Below are 11250 nucleotides of genomic sequence, written 5' to 3'. Positions count from 1 at the left end.
AACCTTTGGTGGATCACCAGAAAGGCAAGGTGTGGAACCAGGTCAAGGCTCCTTAGCCTTCTGTACAGAAGGAAAGGGGGGCCAAGAGGCAGACTGTGCTCACACAGTGCCCACCGAACACAGAAGCCTATGCGGAGATTCCTTCTGTTCCCTCTGGACAAGAAATAAAAATATTTCCTTGTTCCCCGGATATACAGGGAAGTCGTGTCCCAGCTGAGGTCCCAACAGCCTCCATGCCACAGGAGCGGTGCTCCAAGCAGCCGCCTGATCCACCAGGTAAAGCACACACCTTTTACATCCCTAAAGAGGAGCAGATCTCCCGACCTGGCGATGAAAAGGAGCTTTCCCTGTGCACCCTGGCACCCAAGAGGGGTCAGGACCACCACCCCGCAGTGGTGGAAGGGATCCAGATGGCAGGAGAGCAGGTTGGTGATGTAGCCCTCACCCTTAGCCCTGAGAGGTCCTCTATTAGTGAGGATCTGCTTGAGCAGCTGTCACAGGGCCACCGCCAGGTGCCCCTGGTGCAACATTCACAGGTTAGACAGGAGGTCCAGCTGGACGCTGAGACTACTGCGCTGTGGACACACCTGATCCCAGATGCTGATTCCCTCTGCTTTGACCCAGGGAACCTGCAGTCAGGTAACATTATTTCTCACGACTACCAGGTAGTGAGAGAGACTGACCTGATTGTTCCTGCCTCAACAGCAGGGTTTCCAACACACCCAGTCCCCCAGAAGGGACAGGGAATGAAAGCCGAGCAGGTTTTCTTACAGCCACCAGCTCAGTCTGTCAGTCTGAGTCTGACCAACAGTGGTTCAGCCAGACTGGAGCTGGATGGTCAAGTCACCCGCCTGCCAGTGCAGGACATCGCAAAGAGAGGTGTCAGAATCCCCGCCTGCACTGACATGGGCCTGGTGAGTGATAGTAAGTTCAAAGACAGTGAACTAGCTATCCCAGTGCTGGGGCAGCTCCCTGAACCGCTAGCGAGGGAAGGGGGGAGCGAGCAGGTGTCCTACACCTACCCCCAGCAAACGATTGGAAACATGCCGATAGAGGGATTCCTCAATCAGGAAGTGTGCAGGGTGGACCTGAACAGTGAGAATAGGATAACAATCCCAGATCACTCAGGTGCTCCAGATGACCACTCAGCTGAGGGTCAGGCATGCTCCACCACTGCACCACCCCCTGCAGGGTTCCGAGAGCACAGGCATGAACAAATCGAAAAAGCAAATGCCCTGGAAAAGGAGGAGCAGCATCAGCAGCTGCGTCAGATCTCCCCAGATTTCCAGGATGTTGGTGCCCAAGATGCCACATGGCATACTGAGAAAGACACCATGTACACGCTGCACCTGCTTAGAAAGGCAACAGTCACTCAGAAGGAGATGACTGGGATCAGCCACCCGAAAAGACTTTTGGGAGGACTGATTGCTGCCGCCACTGTTGCACGTTTGCTTTTTCTGGTAGGTTTGTGTGGTACTGGCACTCTCACCCTGACTGCCCCAAGAAGGCAGGTGTCAGAGAGGCCAGAGGGTAGTGACAGACTGTATCGACAGCAGCAAAAGTTGGAAAGCTTAGGGAAAACCCTACAGGCAACTTCCTATGCAACAGGGTTAAACCTTATTCCCCAAACAGTGGACATGATTGTTGGTGTTATACAGTGGGTTTATGCTTGTGTGCAACAGGCCAGAATGTTGACACAAGACCTGTTAAGGGAGTTTAGTGCCACTGTGGCCAGTCTAGCCATGGCACAATTCCCAACCCACTTGATTCCACTCTTCTCAGTAGAGGAGTATGTGACATTAACCCCATCGCTCATAGCTCACCCAGAAGGCAATCCAAGATTGAATTCGGTTCCAAGGCTTGAGATGGGTATGGCTACCAAAGCTATCCATTGGCTGTGTCTAAACGATTCACCAATGAAGGGTGTAAAGCTACTAACGAGCAGAGGGAGGTTAATGGACCCCATGAAGAGCAGGTGGGAAGTAAATTGCTGGTCAGCACACCACATTTAACTGACACTATGACTTGTGACGGGCATGATACAGCTACTGCAATGCAGCTACCTAATCAAACAGTTTTCCTGTAAGTTCCCGAGGAGGCCATAGTACAGCATGGTAACTTAACACTGTACGGTCTGGAACCAGACGATATAAGACCAAACTTGAGGTCTTGGATGCCTTCAGGTGCCACACTAATGAATTGGATAGAAATCCAAGAAACAGTAAGCCCTGAAGAGGTGCAGGTAGTTGAGTTTGCTTTAATGGAACAAACCTCCAAACCACCCTAGCAGATACCCAACACAGGTGTTGTGGTTTATCGGGGGCTGGGAACAGGAATTGTTGTTATTGTAACACTACTGCCAGGTAGCTGGATCATGACTGACAGTGTACTCTGAATGATGTAGTCTCACATCAAGATGTACTCTGGGTAGCATGAATGAGTCAAAGGTAGCATGTCAAAAGAAAGGAAGTGACTTCTCTCCAAATATCTACTACAGAGGTATCAGATATTGACAGTGAACTTCCTCATGTGTAATTCCTAGACTGAGATAATGTCTCCTACCGTGTTTATACATACTCCAGATGTTATTCATCCTGTTTGTACCCAATGCTGGTTCCGGTATGAATTCTCGAGGAGTAATGTGGACATTTAAGGTTAATGTTCTAATGGCAAGGGACATCACTTAACTCTGTTTTGTTTTGAAGGCAACAATGCCTCGGGACCTCGTGGCCTTCAAAAAGGGGGGATATGTAGCGGCGAGGCTTAATGATAAGGCAGAATTAAGTGTTTCTGAGCTTCCCAAATGAGGCCCCATTTCTCTGTTCATCTTTGTGGTGCAGCCACAGAGAAACCATTCATGCAAGATGTTTTCTTTTGATAAGGACGGCTCCCACAGGGGGATGCACTTAGCTAAGCCTGGCTATCATGATCAATGGTCATCCATTGGCTCCTATCTGTTTAGGGAGTGCCAGTTGGACATCTGGACTGCATTACTAAGTGTCAGGAGTAAGTGACTCATATCTCACCTTGATCAACCAATCAGGGACTGGTAGGGCCGGGTAACCCACGTGGGACTCTGATGTCCATGGAACTTTCAGCCAATCAATGAGCTGAAGTTCCTCCAGGTAAAAACAGGCAACACAGAGAGCCTGAGAGATTGAGATTCAGATTCAGATTCAGATTCAGATTCAACAATTCTAAAGGGAATTCAAAGGAGAATCCCAAGGGCAGGACATTCTCGCAGCGCGCCTCCTGACCATCCTGAGACTCAGCCCGGACAACCACGGAACGGCCAGTGTGTCCGAGTGCCAGAACTTTCCTTTGTTCTAAGAGTCTAGAGTTGAGGTTGCCAGAGAGTAACCAGCAGCAGGCCTCGTGAACAGGTCGGAACTGTGGGCAGCTGAATTACTATTCAGAACTAGCTCTTCATCAGGAACGAACCGGTCCTCTTCCTGACTTGCTGGGACCCACAGTCATCTTTTCTCCTGTGGACAAACTTTGCTAGTTAAAGCCAACAGTGGGCATCAGCAGCGCACCGTCGCAAGCCGCACAGCACAGCCTGGACATCAACAGCCTGCAACTGTTTCTTTGAGTCCGCAGGAGATCTGAACCCCCAAAAATTGGATGAGTATTCAACTTCAATGCATTACAGCTCGAGAATTCAATTGTTATCAAACCAGTTGATATCAATTTAATTCCTAAGAGTTATGTACTTGTTTGAGTATCTAATGTAGAAGTTGTAACCAAGTTCACTTTACGAAACGGTCTAAATGAATGATATACTGAACGTACAGTATGTCCTCTTGATATGTGTAACTCTTTGTAACTGACCGAATATATATCTTTTGTATTCTGATAACCCTCTCGATAAGATCTGTTAGGTTTATATGCATATTCTATGTATTAATAAATGTATCCTCGTGTATTAGTACCTGTGTGTGCACGTTGTTTGAGTTATGTCGCATGGTTGGATTCTAAAGCCATCAAAAGAATCAACTTTGTGATTTACTGCTACAATTAATAATTGTCTCAGTAAATGCCCAAACCCTACAGAACTGGTGCCTTCAGAGAGCCACTATGATTACATATTTGGCGTCCCTGAACCGGTTTTCCCTACATTATTTGGCGTCCCTGGGCCGGCTTAATCTACATTAGTAACAGACATAATATGTTTGTTTTGTTTTTTTAATCGCTGCTCTGTGTGACTAAGCTCAAACGACTAAGAGTTGCCCCCTTTATCTAGATCTGGTAACCTGCTCGTCGCTGGTCGGCCAGATCGTGTCCCCCGTCACTATACTGGGGCAATAGGACCCACACAGACTGCAGGGTAAAGCACCAACTGCTGGCCTAACAGAGAGGGAGAGGTAGAGGTAGGGAGAGAGGTAGGGAAGGGAAAAGGGAGAGGTAGGGAGAGAGGTAGAGAGAGGGAGAGGTAGAGATAGGGAGAGAGAGGAGAAGTACAAATTCAAGCAGAGGCCTGAGTGGAGCACTGTCGTATGGCCCTGACATCAATCCCTCAACTCTCTGCATAAAGCAGTGTCTTATGGCCATAACATCCCACCCCCACCACTCTCACTGGAAAGCACTGTCGTATAACCATGACATCCCACCTCCACCGCTCTCTGCGACAAGCAGTATCTTCAGGCCCTGACATCCCACCCCCGCCACTCTCTGCATAAAGAAATATTGTCAGGCCCTTACATCCCACCCCCGCCACTCTCTACGTAAAAAAGTTTCATATGGCCCTGACACCCACCCCTCCACTCTCTGCATAAAGTAGTCGTCAAGCCCTGACATCAAACCCCCGCCACTCTCTGCGTAAAAAGTGTCGTCAAGCCCTGACATCCCAAACCCGCCACTCTCTGAGTAAAGCAGTACCTTCAGGCCCTGACATCCCACCCCCGCTACTCGCTGTGTAAAGCAATGTCGTTTGGCCCTGACATCCCACCCCCGCCACTCTCAGCATAAAGCAGTGAATTACGACCCTGACATCGCACCCCCTCCACTCTCTGTGAAAAGCAGTATCGTCAGGCCCTGACATCCCACCAATGCCACTCTCTGCCTAAAGCACTGTCATATGGCCCCTCCACTCAACCCTCCACTCTCTGCATTAAGCAGTGTTGTCAGGCCCTGACATCCCACCCCCTCCACTCTCTCCGTAAAGCACTGTCGTATGGCCCTGACATCCCAGCCTCGCCGCTCACTGCGTTAAGCACTGTCGTATGGCCCTGACACCCACCTCTCCACTCTCTGCATAAAGCAGTGTCGTCAAGCCCTGACATCCCACCCCCGCCACTATCTGCGTAAAGCAGTATCATCAGGCCCTGACATCCCACCCCTGCCACTCTCTGCGAAAAGAAGTGTCGTATGGCCCTGATACCCAACCCTCCACTCTCTGCATAAAGCAGTCTCATCAGGCCCTGACATCCCACCCCCGCCACTCTCTGCGTAAATCACTGTCGTATTGCCCTGACATCCAACCACCGCCACTCTCTGCGTAAAAAAGTGTCGTATCGCCCTGACACCCACCCCTCCACTCCCTGCATAAAGCATTATCATCAGGCCCTGACATCCCACCCCCGCCACTCTCTTTGTAAATCACTGTCGTATTGCCCTGACATCCAACCCCCGCCACTCTCTGCGTAAAGAAGTGTCGTATGGCCCTGATACCAACCCCTCCACTCTCTGTGTTAAGCAGTGCTGTCAGGCTCTGACATCCCAAACCCGCCACTCTCTGCGTAAGGAATTGTCGTATGGCCCTGACACCCACCCCTCCACTCTATGCATGAAGCAGTGTCTTTATGCCCTGACATACCACCCCTGCCACTCTCTGCGAAAAGAAGTGTCGTATGACCTGACACCCACCCATCCACTCTCTGCATGAAGCAGTGTCTTTATGCCCTGACATCCCACCCCCGCCACTATCTGCGTAAAGCAGTATCGTCAGGCCCTGACATCCCACCCCCTCCACTCTCTCCGTAAAGCACTGTCATATGGCCCTGACATCCCAGCCTCACCGCTCACTGCGTTAAGCACTGTCGTATGGCCCTGACACCCACCTCTCCACTCTCTGCATAAAGCAGTGTCGTCAAGCCCTGACATCCCACCCCCGCCACTTTCTGCATAAAGCAGTACCGTCAGGCCCTGACATCCCACCCCTGCCACTCTCTGCGAAAAGGAGTGTCGTATGGCCCTGATACCCACCCCTCCACTCTCTGCATGAAGCAGTCTCATCAGGCCCTGACATCCCACACCCGCCACTCTCTGCGTAAATCACTGTCGTATGGCCCTGACATCCAACCACCGCCACTCTCTGAATAAATAAGTATCGTATAGCCCTGACACCCAACCCTCCAATCTCTGCATAAAGCAGTATCGACAGGCCCTGACATCCCACCCCTGCCACTCTCTGCTTAAAGAAGTGTCGTATGGCCCTAGTACCAACCCCTCCACTCTCTGTGTTAAGCAGTGTTGTCAGGCCCTGACATCCCAACCCCGCCACTCTCTGCGTAAAGAATTGTCGTATGGCCCTGACACCCAGCCCTCCATTCTCTAGATAAAGCAGTGTCTTCATGCCCTAATATCCCACCCCCGCCACTCGCTGCGTAAAGCAGTATCGTCAGGCCCTGACATCCCACACTCACCACTCTCTGCGTAAAGAAATGTCGTATGGCCCTAACATCTAACCCCCGCCACTCTCTGCATAAGGCAGTCTCATCAGGCCCTGACATCCCACGCCTGCCACTCTCTGTGTAAAGATGTGTCGTATGGCCCTGACACCCACCCCCCAACTCTCTGCATAATGCAGTATCGTGAGGCCCTGACATCCCAACCCCGCCACTCTCAGTGTAAAGCACTGTCGTATGGCCCTGACATCCCACCCCTGCCACTCTCTGCATGAAGCAGTGTCTTCATGCCCTGACGTCCCACCCCCGCCACTCTCTGCGTAAACCCCTGTCGTATGGGCCTGACACCCACCCCTCCACTCTCTGCATAAAGCAGTGTCGTCAATCCCTGATATCCCAACGCCGCCACTATCAGCGTAAAGCAGTATCGTCAGGCCCTGACATCCCACCCCCGCCACTCTCTGCGTAAAGTAGTATGGTCAGGCTCTGACATCCCACACACACCACTCTCTGCCTAAAGCAGTATCGTTAGGCCCTGACATCCCACCCCCGCCACTCTCTGCGTTAACCCCTGTCGTATGGCACTGACACCCACCCCTGCACACTCTGCATAAAGCAGTCTCATCAGGCCCTGAAATCCCACCCCCACCACTTTCTTCATAAAGCACTGTTGTGTGGCCCTGACATCCAACCCCCGCCATTCTCTGCGTAAAGCAGTATTGTCAGGCCCTGACATCCAAGCCCTCTCACTCTCTGCGTAAATAAGTGTCGTATTGCCCAGACACCCACCCCTCCACTCTCTGCATAAAGCAGTGTTGTCAAACAATGACATCCCACACCCTCCACTATCTGCGTAAAGCACTGTCGTATGGCCCTGACATCCAACCCCCGCCACTCTCTGAATAAATAAGTATCGTATAGCCCTGACACCCACCCCTCCACTCTCTGCATAAAGCAGTGTCGTCAAGCCCTGACATCCCACCCCCGCCACTATCTGCGTAAAGCAGTATCGTCAGGCCCTGACATCCCACCCCTGCCACTCTCTGCGAAAAGAAGTGTAGTATGGCCCTGATACAAACCCCTCCACTCTCTGTGTTAAGCAGTGTTGTCAGGCCCTGACATCCCAACCCCGCCACTCTCTGTGTAAAGCACTGTCGTATGGCCCTGACATCCCACCCCCGCCACTCTCTGCGTGAAGCAGTATCGTCAGGTCCTGACATCCCACACTTACCACTCACTGCGTAAAGAAATGTCGTATGGCCCTAACATCTAACCCCCGCGACTCTCTAAGATAAGCAGTATCGTAAGGCCCTGACATCCCAACCCCGCCACTCTCTGTGTGAACCACTGTCGTATAGCCCTGACACTCACCCCTCCACTGTCTGCGTTAAGCAGTGTTGTCAGACCCTGACATCCCACCCCCTTAACTCTCTGCGTGAAGCACTGTCGTATGGCCCTGACATCCCATCCTCGCCGCTCACTGCGTTAAGCACTTTCGTATGGCCCTGACACCCACCCCTCCACTCTCTGCATAAAGCAGTCTCATCAGGCCCTGACATCCCACCCCCGCCACTCTCTGCGTAAAGCAGTATGGTCAGGCCCTGACATCCCACCCAAGCCACTCTCTGCCTAAAGCACTGTCGTATGGCCCTGACACCCACCTCTCCACTCTATGCATAAAGCAGTGTGGTCAAGCCCTGACATCCCACCCCCGCCACTATCTGCGTAAAGCAGTATCGTCAGGCCCTGACATCCCACCCCTGCCACTCTATGCGAAAAGAAGTGTAGTATGGCCCTGATACCCACCCCTCCACTCTCTGCATAAAGCAGTCTCATCAGGCCCTGACATCCCACCCCCGCCACTCTCTGCGTAAATCACTGTCGTATGGCCCTGACATCCAACCACCGCCACTCTCTGCGAAAAGAAGCGTCGTGTGGCCCTGACACCCACCCCTCCACTATCTGCATAAAGCAGTATCGTCAGGCCCTGACATCCCACCCCCGCCACTCTCTGCGTAAAGAAGTGTCGTATGGCCCTGATACCAACCCCTCCACTCTCTGTCTTAAGCAGTGCTGTCAGGCCCTGACATCCCAACCCCGCCACTCTCTGTGTAAAGCAGTATCGTCAGGCCCTGACGTCCCAACCCCGCCACTCTCTGCGTAAAGCAGTATCGTCAGGCCCTGACATCTCACACTCACCACTCTCTGTGTAAAGAAATGTCGTATGGCCCTAACATCTAACCCCCGCCACTCTCTGCATAAAGCAGTCTCATCAGGCCCTGACATCCCACCCCTGCCACTCTCTGCGTAAAGTAGTGTCGTATGGCCCTGACACCCAACCCTCAACTCTCTGCATAATGCAGTATCGTGAGGCCCTGACATCCCAACCCCGCCACTCTCTGTGTAAAGAACTGTCGTATGGCCCTGACATCCCACCCCCGCCACTCTCTGCGTGAAGCAGTATCGTCAGGTCCTAACATCCCACTCTCACCACTCTCTGCGTTAAGCAGTGTTGTCAGGCCCTGACACCCACCCCTCCACTCTATGCATGAAGCAGTGTCTTTATGCCCTGACATACCACCCCTGCCACTCTCTGCGAAAAGAAGTGTCGTATGACCTGACACCCACCCATCCACTCTCTGCATGAAGCAGTGTCTTTATGCCCTGACATCCCACCCCCGCCACAATCTGCGTAAAGCAGTATCGTCAGGCCCTGACATCCCACCCCCGCCACTCTCTGCCTAAAGCACTGTCATATGGCCCTGACACTTACCCCTCCACTCTCTGCGTTAAGCAGTGTTGTCAGGCCCTGACATCCCACCCCCTCCACTCTCTCCGTAAAGCACTGTCGTATGGCCCTGACATCCCAGCCTCACCGCTCACTGCGTTAAGCACTGTCGTATGGCCCTGACACCCACCTCTCCACAATCTGCATAAAGAGTGTCGTCAAGCCCTGACATCCCACCCCCGCCACTATTTGCATAAAGCAGTATCGTCAGGCCCTGACATCCTACCCCTGCCACTCTCTGCGAAAAGAAGTGTCGTATGGCCCTGATACCCACCCCTCCACTCTCTGCATGAAGCAGTCTCATCAAGCCGTGACATCCCACACCCGCCACTCTCTGCGTAAATCACTGTCGTATGGCCCTGACATCCAACCACCGCCACTCTCTGCGAAAAGAAGTGTCGTGTGGCCCTGACACCCACCCCTCCACTCTCTGCATAAAGCAGTATCGTCAGGCCCTGACATCCCACCCCTGCCACTCTCTGCGTAAAGAAGTGTCATATGGCCCTAGTACCAACCCCACCACTCTCTGTGTTAAGCAGTGTTGTCAGGCCCTGACATCCCACCCCTGCCACTCTCTGCGTAAAGAAGTGTCATATGGCCCTAGTACCAACCCCACCACTCTCTGTGTTAAGCAGTGTTGTCAGGCCCTGACATCCCACCCCTGCCACTCTCTGCGTAAAGAAGTGTCATATGGCCCTAGTACCAACCCCTCCACTCTCTGTGTTAAGCAGTGTTGTCAGGCCCTGACATCCCAACCCCGCCACTCTCTGCGTAAAGAATTGTCGTATGGCCCTGACACCCACCCCTCCATTCTCTAGATAAAGCAGTGTCTTCATGCCCTAATATCCCACCCCCGCCACTCGCTGCGTAAAGCAGTATCGTCAGGCCCTGACATCCCACACTCACCACTCTCTGCGTAAAGAAATGTCGTATGGCCCTAACATCTAACCCCCGCCACTCTCTGCATAAAGCAGTCTCATCAGGCCCTGACATCCCACCCCTGCCACTCTCTGCGTAAAGAAGTGTCGTATGGCCCTGACACCCACCCCCAACTCTCTGCATAATGCAGTATCGTGAAGCCCTGACATCCCAACCCCGCCACTCTCAGTGTAAAGCACTGTCGTATGGCCCTGACATCCCACCCCTGCCACTCTCTACATGAAGCAGTATCTTCATGCCCTGACATCCCACCCCCGCCACTCTCTGCGTAAACCCCTGTCGTATTGGCCTGACACCCACCCCTCCACTCTCTGCATAAAGCAGTGTCGTCAATCCCTGATATCCCAACGCCGCCACTATCAGCGTAAAGCAGTATCGTCAGGCCCTGACATCCCACCCCCGCCACTCTCTGCGTAAAGTAGTATGGTCAGGCTCTGACATCCCACCCACGCCACTCTCTGCCTAAAGCAGTATCGTTAGGCCCTGACATCCACCCCCGCCACTCTCTGCGTTAACCCCTGTCGTATGGCACTGACACCCACCCCTGCACACTCTGCATAAAGCAGTCTCATCAGGCCCTGAAATCCCACCCCCACCACTTTCTTCATAAAGCACTGTCGTGTAGCCCTGACATCCAACCCCCGCCATTCTCTGCGTAAAGCAGTATTGTCAGGCCCTGACATCCAAGCCCTCTCACTCTCTCTGCGTAAATAAGTGTCGTATGGCCCTGACACCCACCCCTCCACTCTCTGCATAAAGCAGTGTTGTCAAACACTGACATCCCACACCCTCCACTATCTGCGTAAAGCACTGTCGTATGGCCCTGACATCCAACCCCCTCCACTCTCTGAATAAGTAAGTATCGTATAGCCCTGACACCCAACCCTCCACTCTCTG

This window comes from Lepisosteus platostomus, chromosome 5 (genome assembly GCF_059453375.1).
Source record: "Lepisosteus platostomus isolate fLepPlt1 chromosome 5, fLepPlt1.hap1, whole genome shotgun sequence".
Classification (NCBI taxonomy): Eukaryota; Metazoa; Chordata; class Actinopteri; order Semionotiformes; family Lepisosteidae; genus Lepisosteus; species Lepisosteus platostomus.
Note: the sequence above shows the minus strand (reverse complement) of the source record.